This window comes from Oreochromis niloticus, linkage group LG11 (genome assembly GCF_001858045.2).
Source record: "Oreochromis niloticus isolate F11D_XX linkage group LG11, O_niloticus_UMD_NMBU, whole genome shotgun sequence".
NCBI classification, from domain to species: domain Eukaryota; kingdom Metazoa; phylum Chordata; class Actinopteri; order Cichliformes; family Cichlidae; genus Oreochromis; species Oreochromis niloticus.
In genome coordinates, this window is record NC_031976.2 from 12,787,266 (window position 1) to 12,805,042 (window position 17,777).

Genomic DNA, 17,777 nt, shown 5'->3' on the forward strand with positions numbered 1-17,777 from the left:
TATTATTATTTTACAACTTATGGTTTAAATTAAATTATTTGTGTTAATAACACAGCGCTCAACTCAGCCCTGGACACACTGTTGTGTTTAAAATGTATCTAATTGCGCAAATGACGCACGTATCTGCGCAATGCCACTTTGAGATTTTTTTTGAAATCCTCCTGTGCCAGGAAAGTTCTATTAAGAATGGTGAGATAAACTAAATGGCATGTTATGGGGATAAAAGGGAGTTTTTGAGGTTCAAGAGTGAGTAATGATGAATAATTGACTGGGAAAGAAAGGGGGGAGAAAAACGGGCGAGAGCTGGTTTTTCCTTTCTTTTTTATTTTATTAGAGGATTGCCACCCTTGATTTGATGCGTGATTGATCGTCTGTCATGTGGCAGTCTTTGATCTATTCATCCCTGATAAACATCAATAAATCCCTCCATGAAGACAAGCATGCTTCTGGTAGCCACTCAAATGCACAACCCTGCTTTTAACCAGGAACTGAAAAGCAAAGAAAAAAAACGAAGAAAAAGAAAAAAGGATAAAGAAAAAAGTTGGGAATTGTGGTGGAAAAAATCACCTTATTTCTTCAAATGTGCATGCACAGAAAGCAGATGAAAGCACTGTGTGTATGTTCAATTGCAAGAAATTCCCCAACACTCTTTAACAAAAAAAATCAGGTATTTGAATTCCCCTCCTCTTCCTATATACTCTTAGATGAAAATATGGAAGATTCTGGCTGTCCTCGTCCAAAATATTCCTCCCTTATTCGCTGCAAGAATCAGCCCACAGTTGAGGTCCACTGCTGGATATGATTTTTATAATGTGACCAACTGATAAAGCCAGGTGTTGGCAGAGGACCGACAAGGTTGACTTCTAGTGGTTTGGATGTGGACTCCCCCTTTTTCCTCTTGTCTCCCTGCAGCCTTTAAACAAATGTAAATGAGTGACAGGGGTTTCTACCTCTGTGCTAATGAGGCCGAGCCTTTGAAGTTAGGCATTAACAACTGGAGTGAACAAAAGACAGTTACAGAATTTTAAAGAGATTTTGAAATATGAGGTGCAAAGCGGGTCGAACAGGAGGGCCAGCCGACGAAGACTTTGAACTCAGCAGGTTTTATCATTTTAAACAGAGAGCTGGCGATGATGAAGATGATGGTGGTGGTGATGATGAGGATGAGGAGGAGGATGAGAAGGAGTGTAGGACGGATGAACATTCAACCGGTGCTCGCTGTTAACTTCGCCTTTTCTCGTTTGCCTTTGTGGCAACCTGTAATATGTTTTCTGGCCCACACTGCGAAGCAAGAATCGAGATTTATATACCGAGTCTCGCTGTACCTTTCTGCATTTGTGTGTGTGAGACGGAGAGAGCAGTCACCGCTGTTGTTTTGGCAAAATATCCCCCTGGAAAAGGTTGGCCACGATGGGAGCAGAGTGACTCCCGTTAGGTTTCTGCATGTAGATGGAGGCATGAAAAACATGACATCTCTGTGACCCCTCCCTTCCCCTCCTTTCTCCTGCCACACACACACCACACACACATACACACAAACCATTGATCCATTACAACGTCCACTGAGTGCCATGCACATCATGGGTTGTAATGGTCAATCACAGCTTGGCAAACGGGATGTTTTCCATTCTTTCACGAACACGATGGCCGGTCAGAGATAACGCCCTCCACTCCACGCTTCCAGAAGCGACTGACTAACACGCAGTCACGCTGATACGCGTGCACACACCGACTTACACACCAGGCTAGCCCGATGCTCCACTGGGAGCTCGTACTGACCTGTGGCTTCCTCTGTGTGCTACTGCACAAAGAGGAAATAGCTCATAGTGGGACTAGGCATGGAAATCAGGAGTCAGACAATTAGAACAACAATAGCAGACTTGTGTGGACGGCCTCTTTTTTTCATTCTCACTTTGTAAAGCTTGTGGAGACTTTTATTTGGTGCGTTATGTTTCGAGGCCGCACCATGCAAAGTTGTATTTTGCAAATCAGAAACAGCAAAACATTTTCTTAACAGTTTTATTTCTTTGAAGTACATAATCAGATGTGCACATTTCCCTTTTAATTTTCATACACTGTGCACTTCTTAGGCAGCTTCTTGGCAAAGAGCTGAATTTTCGGGTTGCTTGAGCTTCCCATGTTAAAACTTTTCTTTGATCGGGTTGTTAACCGATTGTTTTATTTTGCAGTAAATTTTACTGTTTCCGCAAATGAAAATTTTTTTTAAACAATAATGTTTTTGTTTTTGTTTTTTTTTTCCAAAGAAAATTATCACAGGATTTCTTAGGATCATTTTGAAGTATCTCTGTGTGTGTGTGTGTGTGTGTGTGTGTGTGTGTGTGAGACTGCTGTTTAGATGACAAAAAACCCCCATTAATGACATATTCCACCGATGGAATGAAAATGCAGCACTCGTTGTTACGCTTCCTGTTGCTTCATAATTTTCATCAGGAAATTCACACGCAGGAATTCCAGAACATGGAAACCAAAACTTGAAGAAACTTTGCAAACCTGAATCAGCAAGTTTGTGAAAAAATATTTATATATATATATATATATATACACACACACCCTGGTGTTCTTGTTTGTGCAAAGATGGATGCTCCTGTTGTGCATTACTACGTGCACCCCGTACAGTCGATGCCTTGATTTAAAGGTAAAGAGGCCAGGAGGAAAAACCAAAAAAAGTAAAGGACAGAAAGCAGTGACGCCGCCTTTCATGGTAGGCAGGCTTGCATAGTCTTACATGAGGAAGACGAGGGAAAAGAGACGACGAGATGGTCGCTCTTGTTCCGTTGCATGATGGTTAATTATAAGAGAAACGGTGTGTGTGTGAGTGTGTATAGAGTGGGGAAGGGGTAGTGTTGGTGGTGGTGGTGGGGGTAAGGTTGCTTCCCGTTGGCTTCATTAGAGAGAGCCCTAATTATCTGTGGAGCTGATGGATTTGTGACAGGCCCTAACGATTAATGCTGACAAATTCAGTAAGGTGTCAAGTCCACAGCTGCCTTGATGTAATCAAGTTGATATTATACAGTCCCCATAGCCCCTAGTGCAGCACCAACTCAATTTGCCTGTGCAGGTGACAAATGGACTTTGCTACCTGACTAATCACATCAGGAGACAATGCCAGTTAATGACCTCAGTAAGGCCCCCCCCCCCCCCCCCCCACACACACACACACACACACACACACACACACACACACACACACACACGCCCCCATCCTCATAACCTTGCAATAAGCGAGCCAGACCAGCCACAGCACATTGCAGGCTATCCCTCTGTTCTCTGCTAATTTTCTGCTTGTCCCATTGTTTTTATTTTCATTTGAATTCTTTCGGTTACGACGAAAATCATTTACGTGTTGTTTTTTTAAAAATTACTATTATTATCATTAATGCAGTGCATTTTTCGTGAAGTTTCCTCTTATTTTCTGCTGGAATTTTCTCAGTGGAAATTTCTCAACTCTTGCGAGAGATTTATTTATTTTTGTATTAATGACACGACTGAGGCCTGTTCTAACCGCCTGATGCATCAGCGCTCCAGAGTAATCCCGGGAACCATTTTTAAAAATCTCGACGTTCTGTTGAAGTTAGGGTTAGTGTTAGGCTTTTGCATGTGTTGCGGCCCCACCAGCCCCGCCACCCCCACCCTTGCCAGTAAATCACCGCCACTTCATAGAACGGCCTCCTCGTACTTTGGCTGAACGTTCTCCCAGCTCGGTGTTGTAGTCGCCCGCCTTGCTGAAGGCCTCCAGTTTATTCCGAGCTGGAGAATCACAGTGCCCGGGGATTAATGATTTTGCATGCCCGGGGTAGCTAAGATTACACAGCGACCTTTGTGCTCTTACTTGACGATGCTGTTATGTGATATTCTCCCCTCGAAATAATCAGCACGCTGAGATTTATGTGACCCCCCCCCACACACACACAGACATCAACTCACCCTTCTGTCTGCACCGGTGTCCTGAGGAATACTGCACTGCATAGGCTCTAGGTGTGTATGTGTGTGTATGTTTTATTGAAAAAACTCAGTGTTGCCAGATTTGAATACCCCCCCCCCCCCCCCCTCCCTCCTGAGAATTAGAACAGTCTTGTTTTGATGAAAAGTTGATTTTTCAAGAAAGGAACTAGTGTCTCGCTTGAAAGTTGGAAGGCTTAACTTCCGATGGCTCAAAGGCTGCACAGCTTCTGAGAAATGAGAAGTTTATGTTAGATTTGGATGAAAAAAGAGAAAAAAAAAAGACGTGTGTGCATGTTTGTGTGAGTGTGTAAGAGGAGGAAAGGGAGAGAGATGAGGTGAGAGTGTGTGTGTGAGCTTGTAGCTTAGCACTGACCGGTGTTAGTTTTCCTGGAATGAATAACTCCAACGAGTGTAACGGTAACCACGCCATGTTAGTCATCCTTTTTAGCGTGGCCTGCCCCTCTGCCCCCCCCCCCCCCCCCCCCCCCCCCAACCCCCCACATCACTGCAAGAGCAGGAAAACAAGCTCCAAGAGCAGCGCCATGTTTCTCATATCTCTGTTCTATCGCTGCACTATTCCCAGTCAAAAAGGAGGGATATCAGACAGAGTGGGAACACTTATCGATCCACCGCAGCCTTGTTTCATCCCAGCCCCAACACCCCCCAACACACACACACACCTCGCATGTACTCTATGTTTTCTGGCCATTTTATTTAGCCCGGTGTGTGCGGACTCAGCTAGAGGTTACACTAATTGGAGCGGTGGCGTCGTTAGCAGGTGGCATCGATCGACTTCGTCAATAGCCACTTTTGCTCCTGCGCCACCCTCCCAAACTAGCAGTTAAATTTACATCTGGGATTTGAGCCAGTCAGAGGTCAAACTTGCTCAGCTCGCTCTTCTAATGCCTCGAGTCACCACAAGTGCCCCTGGTGTTTGTGTGTGTGTCTGTGTGTGGTATTAGTTTCTTACATGGTTTAGTTTCATTTATCATCCTTGTAATTCTTTTGCATGAATGTGCAAATATTAGTTGTGTAAGCATTACCAAAACAGTTTCAAGATCAACAAGTTTTTTTTAATATAAGAAAAAAAAAATGGATTATCAGGAATAACTAATTACAAGATAGATGATATTAGCAAACTTGTAACCATGTAGCTTTCGCGGTTCACATGGATAAAAGATAGATTTCACGCCATACCGCTAATGCCCTCCTTGTCTTTTTCCTCTTTTTGATTCTTTTCGGGGCATTCGCAACAAAAACCTGCCCTCGGGGCACGCTGCTACCATCACTAGCAGTGTGTTGCCCTCGCTGCACTTTAAACACACACATGCACACCGTCAACCATAAACACAGACAGTCAGACAGACGCACGCACGTACACACACAAAAACGCACGTACACACCTACACCTAATGCTTAAGTGCAGCCAGCATGTCTCTGTGGGAGGTCATAATGGAGGTGGCTTAGTATGATGGGAAATCATATCATTAAAGAAGCCAGATGTGCTTTGTTGCCTGCCTTGCAGCACATAAAAACAGCAGCAAGTCATGGGATCCAAAAAAGAAGGAGGAAAAAAAAAACGCTAGTCTGAGAAAATCAAGTCTGAAACAGATAGAAAGCAGCCCTCTGGGACTGGGCTGACAAGCAGTCTTATTCCTGACTGCCATAGAAAAACAATTTCCCCCCAAATAAAGAATTTTTGTTCTCATTTTTCAATGTTGCAGCAGCATAACAAACTCGTTTTCTTAACTTTCATGAAATTTCAGAAAGGACTCAAAGCTTTGATAAACGACTTGCTGTCGCCGTTATCAGCTCTCTGTTAAGTGTGCTTAATTACTATGTAATATTTGTGTTGTGCTGAGTAATTACAGTTTGTTAAGGGTCCACAGTAGGGATGTAAGACCTCCGAGCTCATTAATGAAAAAAAAAACAAACTGTTGATATTTTGTGTGTGTGTGTGTGTTTTTTATTTATTTATTTTTTGCTTTCCTCTGGCACATAATTTGAGACATGAGGAGGATAAGAGGGGAAACGTTCAAGAGAAGTAGTCATGCAACATTTACAGCACAAAAATTGACATCTTAAATTTTCTTAAGTAAAGTATTACATTTGCCGAGGGTAAATTTGCTCTCTTGATCAGTGCTGTGCCTCCTCGAGAGGCTATGGGAAAGTCTGCTAGAGCCAAATTTAACATGTTACTACTATCAATAAAAGATGAGCAATTACAGAATATTTTGTTTAATAAGTATTTGAATTCCTCGGCGCAGGAAAAAAAAACAAAAAAAAAACATGTAGCTTACCCACTCATTACATCAGTTAGCAGGGGGAGTGAGAGGCAGCTCTTTGATGCCAACAAACAAACAAGACAAACGAGATGGGCCCACTACAGAAGAGCAAAAGCCCCATCCAGGGACACCCAACCCCTGTACACTCCTCCCTCTCCTCCCTCTCTTCTTCCTCTGTTCTTCTCTATCTCCCTCTACCTCTCTCACTCTCTCTCTTTGACTCTTTCACATATCTCTCCTCTCATTTTGCAGCACTCCGTCTCCCTTTATTTCTTGCTCTTTTACCCTCTCCAGCATGTTTCTCATCTCAACCCCGTCCCACCCACCCCTTTCACTTCTGGATAAATACTCTTCTTTTTTCTTCTTCTTTTTTTGCCAATCCAAAGCAAAGAGAAAAAAGAAATTCTGGCGTTGGGGCTAAACAAAACCAAAAAACCAAAAATGAGGCTGGCTAAAAAGAAATATATGTTTTCCTTTTTTTTAATTCCTCATTTTTCCCGTTGGTTGTACCTCGTCGGACAAACTTAGAGATTGTCAGGGTCGAATGAAACGCTTAAAAGGAGGCAGCTGGGGGAGTGAAAGAGTTGAACTTCGCGTTCTTTTTTCGTCTTTTAACAAATACTAAATTATCTCAGCGTGGCTTAAATCCATACAGCAATGTAATGATTAAGTGTGGGGTTTTCCCCCCCTCTGTTATGGAACTGGAAGGAGTGGGGGGGGGAAATGGATGTGTGATGGTTTGATGACAGCGGTGGGCACCGATGTTTAGTCCAGCAGCAGCACCAAAGAAGATTGGCCGTGTGGGTGAAGCTCTAGAGAGGTGGATATTTAGGATAGGGAAGGGAGATGAAATCTGTGCGTGTGTGTTTGTGTATTTGCTGCATGGGGTGGAGTGGTGGGTGGTGGGTGGGGTGTAGCTTTTAGGATGGGCATTAAAGCTGACAGATGAACGGGACGATGGACAAATTCTCCCACAACAGCTGTGACTGCCGCCATTATCCTGACAGGTGTCAATTAAGAATTACTGCCTGGCCGGCCGAATTGCCCCTCCCGACTCACGCACATGTCCCTCCATCCCTACAACATTCCCCTCCAACGCTCTCCTCCGCTCCCCACCCCTTGTCCAGCTGTCGGTGTGTGAGAGAAATAACACTTTACCCTTGTCAGGGTTGTCACAGGCCCTGCAGCCCCTGTTCTCTCCCCCTTTGAAACAGCAGCCAGCGGCAGGCACTCATTGATCAATAGCTCGCTGTATTAGCAATCACGGTGAAGCGAGTGTTGGGCGGATGGGTGGAAGGTTTGGAAGGTCCGGTATTTTCCCCATTTTAACCTCGATCTCTAGGCCGGTTCGCACTCTGGTAGTTGAAAAATACCAGAACGACGCAAAGATGTAGGCGAAAGCAAAACTCTAGATCAAGCTCGCTATGCAGTTTGTTCATTTTATCCCTAGTGTGCGTCATACATACACAGTGTATGTTAAGTTCACCTTCTGCAAAACAGCAGCAGCTGCAGACTAACCTAACCGCTGGTTCTTCTTCCCTCCGTGTTCCTCGCGCTGTTGGCTAACACAGGCCCGTTTTTTATTCCACATTGTAAAGTGGGGAGCTGAGGTCAGCGAGTGAGAAAATGAACAGTTGCCATTGCCCATCTTGAGGGCTTCCTTCCAGTAAACCCGCTGGCTGACAAACACGTTTGAGTCTACAGGCTTCTGGCATTAAAGTGGAAAAAAAACAAACAACGCCCCCCCCCCAAAAAACTCTCAAATTTAAGTGGCGTGTGTTCCACATTTGCCATATTTTCTCAATTTTTAAGGGTTTAAATCAGTGCAGCGGCATGTAGGTCATTTCCCTCGGTAATTGGTAAAGTGTAATCGAAAGCATTATGTGCACAGGCTTCAGGCAGCCAAGTGGTGACTGCGCGCAGTAAGCAGCAGAGCAGGAAACGTAAAGTTCAGTTTTACATTTGCCATTATTTCTAATTAAATATCACCTAATTTACCGTTACATGCATATATATGAAGTTATTATACGCCTGTGCGTAACACTGTTGCCACTGCGTAGTTTACTGCTCGGCTTCTGTAATGTGCAGTTTTCGGCGCCGGTGCAGAATAAACATGGGAAACTTCAGTCGGTTAAAGGAGGGAAGCAAAAACAGCAACGCGCAAGAAGCAACATGAGAGCGAGCGGAGAAGGCTCCCCAGGAATACGCAGATGGATTTGCATGTTCACTTGGGAGTTACAGTTTTGGATTTCCTCCCTAGAAATCATTTGCCACAGAAAATAACCGGGGAAGATAATATCAGTGTTATTTTGCTACTCCTAGCCGTATTTGCATATCTCTTGTTTTAAATAAGGCAACCCCCTCGGAGTGAAACTCGGTTTGTTTTTTTTTGTTTTGTTTTTCCTAAGCTTCATTCAGCATCACCTCTTTTTCCTCCCCTCATCATCACAGATCTCTCTCTCCTTCTTTCTCTGTTTATTTCACTCTTTCTTTCGGGCCTACCTCCTCTCTGCTGTCTCACACTGGCACTAGACTGCTCTGAGCGATTATCAAACCTGAGAATATTTTTCCATCCCCATGCAAATCACCCCACCATGCTCTCTCTTATCGTTCCTGCTTTGCCCCCGCTACCTCCTCCCCGCCCCGGCCCCAGCCACCCCCAAACGGCTGTGTGTAATCAAAGTAAACGGCAGCTAAAGCTAAAAGGGAAACGCTCTTTGTGGAGATGGATGGAGGGATTAAATATTAACCGGATGCGGCTGACTTAAGGCAAGTGTTTTACATAGCTGCTCCCGCCATGGATGCCGCACATTGATCCCTTTGCCCTGGTGCTTTTACTTGTTTGGCTGCCTGCCGTTAATTTTTCACCATCATCTCGCTGGCCGGGCCTTTAGAATGGGAACGGGGGGGAGAAGGAAGCCAACAAATGGTTCAGCCATCTATACCCCCCCCCACAACCGCCCCACACACACACACACTCATACACACTCCACCCCCACCCCACCCTTGCTGTGTGCTTTTAACAGGGGCAGGTGAGATGGATGATAGCAATTTGAAATTTTGTTTGTGCGTGTGATCATGGAGATTGTTTTCAGTATTACCATGGTGTAACAATTCCAGTGATTAATTGAGGTGAATGCTTGGCTCAGATTAGAAGGATCAGGGAAACTGGAGGTTTTTTTATTTTGCACCCCCCCCCCGTCCTTGCTCCTGACTTGTCAATGTCGTGTTTATCAACTGACCTCAGAGTCCAAAGTTGCTAGCTTTTTATACGCGCTTACAACAACACACTCTCCCAGTTTCTTGCCTGCACACACACACTGCCCCTCTTGTCATATCCCTTACTTCATTTCCTCATGCCTCTTTCTTCCTGTCCTCCAGCTGTGATTAAAAGACAAAATCAAACCACTCAGGCCGAACTTTGTCCAAAGAGGAGACTAAACAATAACAAAATGGCTTACAGAGGCTGCACTATTCCAGGGGTAGGGATTTTCTTCCAGTGGCAACAGCGCCGTGTTTTTATGTGTTTGTTGTCTGTATGTGTATAGCAATATCCTGTGGGGGTCACAGAGACGGCCTGTTAACGTGGAGCGGGGGGGCTAATACCAGTGGTCCTTCATCCCTCCTGCACCGGTGCTGTTGACAGCGTCATGAAGGCCTTCTGGCATTTATAAATGTGTGTCCGTGCTCCAGCTTAGCTGCCCCCCTCAACTCCTCTCCAAACACTTCTGCTGCACACACTCCCACCCCAGCCAGAGTGCACATCCGACAGGGTCGCAGGCAGGTCGTGACCCCCAGGTGGCCACGGTCCGAACGAAGCAGGTTCTTATTTGCTCTCTTTTCTCTCTTTTCGGCTGGCTTCATATTCTATTTAAGTTCAAAGAGATATGAGCCTTTTTATGCAGGATATCAGTGTTTCGCTGCTGGGAGGTACAGATAGCTGGTATTTAAAATGCTGCATGGTATTAATTTGACGATTTTCATGCCACCGAAAAAAAAATGTAAATAATTTTGTGGTTCAACCAGAATTACACATTATTAAAATGCTCTAAGCCAATAAGCCAATATTAATAGCAACAATAATAATAAGAACGCTAAAAATATTGTTGCCCTGTTGTGTAATCCAATCAGAACGCTACATTAAGTTAAATCCGGCTACCTTTCATGACACCATTGTGTTTGATTTCCCCAATAAACACATGATGATGAAATTGGTACACAGTGTTAGACCTGCCTTATGGGTCATCCTCTAATATGTGGCAAGCAAATCTATTAAATATGTCTGACTCTACTCTTTATTCCCCTCCTTTGTCTATTGGATCCTCACCAACTTCTTCCTTTTCATGCTGTTTTCTTTCTCTTTCTCCTCTCCCTGTCTTTCGGTGTTTCAGGCTCTTTTGCTCTCCTTTAGTCAAAGTAGCCCTGGTCCCCATAGCAACACACAGTGAACTCTTACTCATTAGTGTGTGTTGCAGCCCAATGAATGGCCTGGATCCTGCTCTTCATTCCTGTGATTTCGTACTAACACAACCATCACCTCATCGTGATTTGTATTTTCTTTTTTGTACCTGACTGCAAGGAGTAAATGCTAGTGAAGATATTTGGATGATTTCAAGTCAGTAGTGGGTGAATGTGTGTGTGTGTGTGTGAGAAAGAGAGAAAGCACATGAAGATTGAGAAGCGACACTGGGAAATGTCCCTCCGCCACGCCTGACTCGCGCTCGGCTGTTTTCTTTTTTTTTGGCCGTTAAATCTCCAGTGCACTGATAACAGGTCAGCCGTTGAGAGAGAAATGAAAGGGAGGAGGAGTGTAAAGAGAGAGAGAGAGAGAGAAACTGGAAGGGGGGGTGAGAGTGAGGAAGAGGAAGACTGGGATATGATTAGAGAGAGTGTGAGTAAGGGAGTGTGTATGCAAGAGGGGGAAAAAAAAGCGAAAGAGAGAGATTGGTCTTCATGCTGGCTCACCCATTGCGTGGGCGGTGCATGGAGTAGAGAGGTCAATAGGATGCCGTGATAGGCTAATCTGCCAGGAAGGGAGGGCTAGGGCAGGCCTCACGGGAGCAGCTCATTGGCTAGACTCATTTGCCCTGTGAAATAAAATCTCATCATGTCTTTGTTTTCTTTTTCTTTTTTTTTTCTTCACCATTTCAAGATTGATAGTGCGAGCATTTGCTCTGAAAAGTCTTTTGGAGTGTGTGAATATTTATCTGTTTGCATATAAACTGTATGCATCTGTATAACGCTGCGTGTGTGTGTGTGTGTGGCAGACCTCTCTCAGTTCATCCCAGTTCCTGTGGGAGTGTGCGTGCATGCGCAACATTTCCAGAGCTGTGTGTGCTCGTACTCCCAGTCAGACACATGGATGACAGATGACCCAGTGGGAGACACCAGCCATCCTGCCCAACCGGAATCTTGCTACCCCCCCCCTTGCCTATTAAAAGTGCGCACTTTGTTTACTTCCTCGGCTTTTAGCCATAAATCCTGGATCTACCTCCAATGTGGCGTTGCCCTCTTTTCCTCAGGTTACGGCTTTGAACACGATCATAATAGCTGCGTCACCGCTTGTGTGTCTGCGTGTGTGTGTGTGTGTCTGCGTGAGAACAAACCAGCCGCAACCTGGCTGCATGCATGCCTGTCTGTCGCTGCGTATGTGTGCGTGTTGGGGGGGTGGTGGTGGGGGCTTACTGGACCAGAGGAAACCTAAATCCTCATATAAAAGGGCCATGCACTCAGGCTGGGCTGAGGAAAGGAGGGAGGGAGACAGAAGGAAAGAGAGAGAGAGAGCGAGGGAGAGAGAAGGGGAAAAAAGTTGATTTCCTTTTTCAGCAGAGCCATACATCACAGGGCCTCCCAGCTGCAGTGTCACAAGCTGACAGAATGACATGTGTCATTTATCAAAGGGGCCAGGCGGGGGCCTTGGGAAACGTGCACCACAAAGCCTGAGAGAGTTCATTCCAACGCTCAACCCACCCTCCTTCCCTTCCTCCCTCCCTTCCTCCCTCATCTCTACTCCTTCAGCCCGCCCCCGCTGTTCACTCTCCTCCTCGTTTTCTCTTCTCCCTGCCTCCCCTCCCGACCACCTCCACCCTCCTTACTCACTTTGCCTGGTGCCAAAAAAACGGGCCCTGTAATGTTTCTGTCTTCCCTCTACTCTCACACAGCCGCTTTGTGTGTGTGTTTGTGTGTGTATACAATTGTGTGTTTGTGTATGCAGGGCTACCCCATTGAGTACAGGCACTGGCTATAACTTCAAGGCCAACTTTTGAAAAAAAAAAAATCTGAAAGAATAATTAAAATATTCAATAAGTTGGGAGGGCATTCAGAAGCACTTAAAAACGGTTTGGCAACATCTACCAATATTTTTATACATTCATTCACAAATTTCTCACTAAATGATGCTATTAATATATAATAATTTAATAGATATTATATATCTTTGTTTTTTCTGATGTGTTTAAAACCCGTCTTATCTTTCTGAAAGTCATTATTGCACCCTCCGTACAGAATAGTTGTTTCCCCCGTGTCTTTCTTTTGCTGTCGTTTTTATATTCACTGTGTCGATGCAGTCTGGAAGCGTTTATATGCACAAACACACTCCATACCTGCTACTGAAGAGTTGTTTGACAGAGAGATTACAGCTTTTCTGGCTGTTCGGGACCCAGTCGGAGGTCCGCGGGGGTCACGGCACTGAATGCTCTGGGCCTGTTTAAGAGCACATTACTCTGCAGAACAGCTCGTACGTAGGAAAACCCGTTGCAGCTGATGTGTCGGTTACTATAGCAAACAGTGTCGGTCCAGTCGTGGCATGCCTATCTACTACTACTTTCTTCTGTTAATGTCTTACCTCACTGCATGCACTCCTTTTTCTTGCTTCCTCTCATCAATCATCATCTCACCTTTCATCCCAAACCTTCATCCACCCCCATCATGAGCCTCAGCTAGGGTTAACTCCATTGCAGCCACTTCCCGAATCAATGAACTATCTTACCTGGGTGCCCTTCCCTTCCTCCAATCAGGTTATATTATGTATTTAGAGAGGCCAGAGCCTGATTATCATCATCTGTTTAGATGCCCTAGAGCAGGCCTTGTTTTCGTGTGTTTTTATGTGGTATATTAAACTTTTTCTTTGATGAGAAGAAATATGGTAAAATCAACATTAAATCATCGAATAAGTAAAAGTTTTTTTTCTTTGGTTAGTAAGTGACAGGAATTTATCCAGGATATTTTTAAGGCATGCTAAGGTGTCTGGATAAATACAGTTTTGATGTATCTTGTCAGCACGTGTCTACCTTGAAAACTGTGCCCGTGCGCTTACTTTCGCTTTCCAACAACCAGACTAAACAGGGTATATGGCGCTCACTGTGCAGACTCCAGCCAGATCATATAGCCTGAAAAAGAGCTGAACAACTCCCTGGCTGGAATTCTCTTTTTAATAATTAAAAATCCAACTCTGGGTCGTACAACTTGGTGAGCTAAACGGCGAGAGTGAATGAGAGGGGAAAAAGATGGGGCGGGGAGGGAGGGAGAAGACGTGGGGGAGCCCTTCTGACGGTGTAATGTTTCCTTACTTTGTCTGCTGGGGTTAAAAGACGTGGTACATCATTAAGAAGAATATTGAGTGGCAGTGTCACCGACGGATGACCCTTCTAACAGGTCATGGATAGTTCACTCTTAAAAGCCCCCCAGCCCGCTAAATACTTCCCCTCCCCCCGCCTCTGTATCCTCAGCCATAGGTGTGAGTCCAGGGCTGAGAATTTGCACTCACACAGTGGCCATTTTAATTTCTCTGTTTTCCCTTTTTTTGTAGTGCAAAGAGTGCAGTCAAGTTTAGCTACTGTATGATAAAACAATCATTTCAGGCAGCTACGCTACACTACCATAGCTTTTTTGGCACCCATGGATGACTCAGCTCATACTAAAGCAGCATATGCATTCATCGACACCAGAACTTCACTATCCTTGTAAGGTCATTACATCGGTGAATACGCTCGGTCTCTTCTCAGCTCTTCTGTTTAGCTTCTTCCTCTGTCTTCTTTGTCTTTTCGCCCCCTTTTTTCCTCCCTCTCTGTGCATTTCTTGTCTGTCTGAGTTTGAGTGTGCGTCAGGGCGGTGGGGTGGGGGGGTGGGGGGGTGGGGGGGTGGGGGAGAGACTGGGGAGACAGCCCCTTTTCATTTGTCTTCATAAGCCTCATTTATTTTTGCAGCCAGATGTGAGCTGACACACATCACTCAGTGCAGCCCTCCCAACCTGACTCCCCTTCTTCCTTCCATCAGCACCCTCGAGCCCCACCCACCCTCCTTCTGGGAGGTCAGGCAAGCACCCAACCACCTCCTACACCCCCCACCGTCTCATCTGCATCCCCCACCCACCCCACCCCTAAATCCATTCAGCATTGCACAAGATGAATGTGTCTTTAAAGCAGAGATTGATTGTGGATATCAGAGTTATGGCGCCATTCATCACAGCAGATATTATTCAGACGAGCAGGATTGAACAAGGAGGTGGGACTCTTGAGCCCATGGGTGAGTTCTTGGGGGAAGATGGGCTTGGGGGGTGGGGTGGGGGGCACAACTTAGAGGGAGTTTAATAGATTTTAGATGAGTGTGTGTGTGTATGTGTGTCATTTTGTGTGTTTGGAAATGAATGGGTGTGTTTATTCTCATGTACTTGCTTTTACCTTCATAAGTCTGCCACACTTGGGAACGCTGGCATGTGTTTGCGTCTGGCTTTTTCTCATCTCTATTCTCGTCAGTGTGCGTGCGTGTGTGTGTGTAGCTGTCTGCATTGATCTCCACTGATGTGATCCTCCTTCAGAGTCTGTTCTCATCGGACTCTGATTTACGGCTTCATTAGGATCCTTGCGCTACCTCCCCTTCTTTTTGTCTCCCTCCTTTCGCCAGGTCACTCTTAGAGACACACACAAATACCCTCGGCCACAGTCAACACACACTCTGTGGAGGGAAAGCTGCAGCTAAAGGACTTTTCTTCGCAACACTTTGTATAGTTGGTTTCTGTTCTGTTTGTCATCTTTATGAATAATCTCTCATTATTCATCAAGGCTTAGCACCTCATTGTGCCTTGAGAGTTGAAGTGCTGTGGCGGTTTTGGAGGTGCTTCCCTACCCCCAGGCAGCCCCACTCTGCTGAAAAGAGCCCTCATTGTGTGTGTCGTCTTTTATGGTGCTGTCTGAAAGAGAGGGATGCACTCCAGTCGGCATTCAAATGCACGCGGTAAAGCAGCCAGTAGAGCAGGACAAACACCACAGGTTGTAAACGCATTGAAAAGAAGTGTGTGTGTGTGCGCGTGTATGTGTGCGTGTGTTCGAGTCTGTAAGGGTGTGTGCGTGCATGAGGATGTGTTAACGTGAATGTGAGCGTGTGTGAGTCTGGGCAGGCTCTTGACTGAAAGGTTTTCACTCTCTTTACCTCCACTTTTTCTCTCCTGATACAGTTTGCCACTTACTTTCACTCCATTTTTTTCTGCCCACCTGTCTTCTGTAGAAATGACTTTCTTCTTCCTCCACGAAGAAAAGAACCTCAAAGTTTCTACTTCTCGTGTTTTCACCCCTCCCCACCTCCCTACCGAACTATTATCAGGAGTCAAGTCATGCAGAAATGTAAAAAAAATAAGAAGGTAATCACACTTTGTGCTGGTGCTTTTGTCGTCAGTCCGTGATGGAAATGGGTCTAAATATGAGATTAGAACCTGCCGGTGACTGATGCTATTAGGCAGATATGCCATAGACTTTACTATCTCCCATGAAGGATTAGCGCAAATTATACTGGGAGACAGGCTTGATTTCTCCTCTGCCTGGCTGGATGTGGGCATTTGAGGCACTCTAAGTTGACAGCGTCTGTCTCTGCTTAGTTCTCTGAGACAGGTTGTGTGACAGCTGATGCCAGGCAAGGGCTTAAAAAGTGTGTATGTGTGGGTGTCTATTTGTGTGTTGGCCGATGTTTGGTCTGTATGTGTGTGTGTGTGTGTGTGTGAGTGCGTGAGAGTAGGAGAGTTATAAACTGACAGGCGAGTGTGTTTGAATGTGATTGCACGTCAATGACTTTTTTTCTTTTTTCAGAAAACAGGTTCTCTTTGAGTAGGGTGACAATTGGGATAGGCTAATTTTAAGCCTGGTGGCTTCCTCTTTAATTCTACACACACTCTTATCTGGCATTATATTAAATAATTAAACTGTCTGTTAGATTGTCCAGGTGAAGCTGCTGTTTTAGTAGATTTAAAGGAAGAAACGTGGGTCAGACACCAGACCAAGTGCTAGTTTCAGTGTTTAAATGCACCTTTAGGGAGGCTGATTAAAAACAGAAGCTAGATAAATATTTCTGTCTTTACTTTCATTCAGAATGGTGTGTCGTGACAGAAAGCTAGTTGCCTTTTTCACGTTGTGCGTATCTCAAATTGTATGAACAATCTTTAACTGCAGGATAAAACAAAAAGAAAGTGGTCAAGCACTTTGTTGAGCTCTTAGGAATGTTTTACTGAACATGCAAATGCTCCCCATTTTAGCCCGTCTGTCTCCTCTTGGTGATCTGATTTAGGAGGGTGACATGTCCTTTAATGTTGGGCAGTAAACTGGAGGGTTGGATTTATAGCCTGAAGCCTTGTTTTTCCTCTGGCTGTCTCTGCCTGTTGGCTCCCATGACGACAATTCAAGTTTCTGTTACTGCATTTAAGGTGGTTTCAAAGGTGCAACCGTTCATTTCTACCTTAAATCCTGCGTCTGCGTATGTCAGGATATTGCCCGACACAAGAGAAGCTTCACAAATGACTTTCTGTCAAATATTACCGGATTCTGAACAATTACAGCAAGCTGAGGTCATTTTGGGGTTAAACTTTGTCCTAAAACACAAAATTGATCATTGAGAATAACTAATTTTTAAATTTAACCAGCGCAACAAATAAATGCAGCAAACTAGCAATTCAACAGTTGGACCCAAAAAAAGCTGTCTCTACTGCAACCGTTCACATCCTCGTCCTCAGATTTCTGCTCCGTCTCCCAGCTCATCAGATTTCTCTCTTCTCTATCCTCCTGTTTAGTTTGTGTGGTGTGATGCAGAGTGGTGCTCTGCTGTGTCAGCAGGACTGAAACAGGTCAAAATCTGCCTCTGATTGGTGTCGAGTTAGACCATTATGTACTGTAAAGCTTGTAAGGGAGTCCTCTTTTAATATAACATGACTAACATACCTAAAATTTACTCCTGTGAGTTTCTGAACAGTCTGCCTCTGAAATGTACTTTAGAATCATGTGAAAATGTTGGTGTTTCTAAAAACCAAAGCATTTTTATTTTGCAAAGGAAACTTTTTTTGCATTAAAAGTCACGTCAGTGCCAGCTTTGCTATATAAGAAGCCATTATTGGTCTCCTCTACAGGCGGATGTTCCAAATCAGTCTCATCCTCACGGCACAGTTTGAGTGATCAGTCCGAGGCCTAGTTTGCTGCTGCCAGCATGGGACACGATGTTCTATTCTTTATTTATTTCCACGGCCCATGCATTTTTCCCATATAAAGACAGTCT

At 44.8% G+C, this 17,777-nt stretch overlaps 2 protein-coding genes across 3 annotated transcripts in view; one reads left to right on the top strand and one right to left on the bottom strand.

The window, feature by feature from the left end:
* Positions 1–17,777, bottom strand: part of LOC109204128 (uncharacterized) — a 149,190-nt gene that overhangs the window by 17,988 nt on the left and 113,425 nt on the right. The window lies entirely within an intron of this gene.
* The window catches only part of LOC100695646 (teashirt homolog 1), a 35,812-nt gene that overhangs the window by 3,086 nt on the left and 14,949 nt on the right, over positions 1–17,777 (top strand). The gene's annotated exons all lie outside the window — the stretch shown is intronic.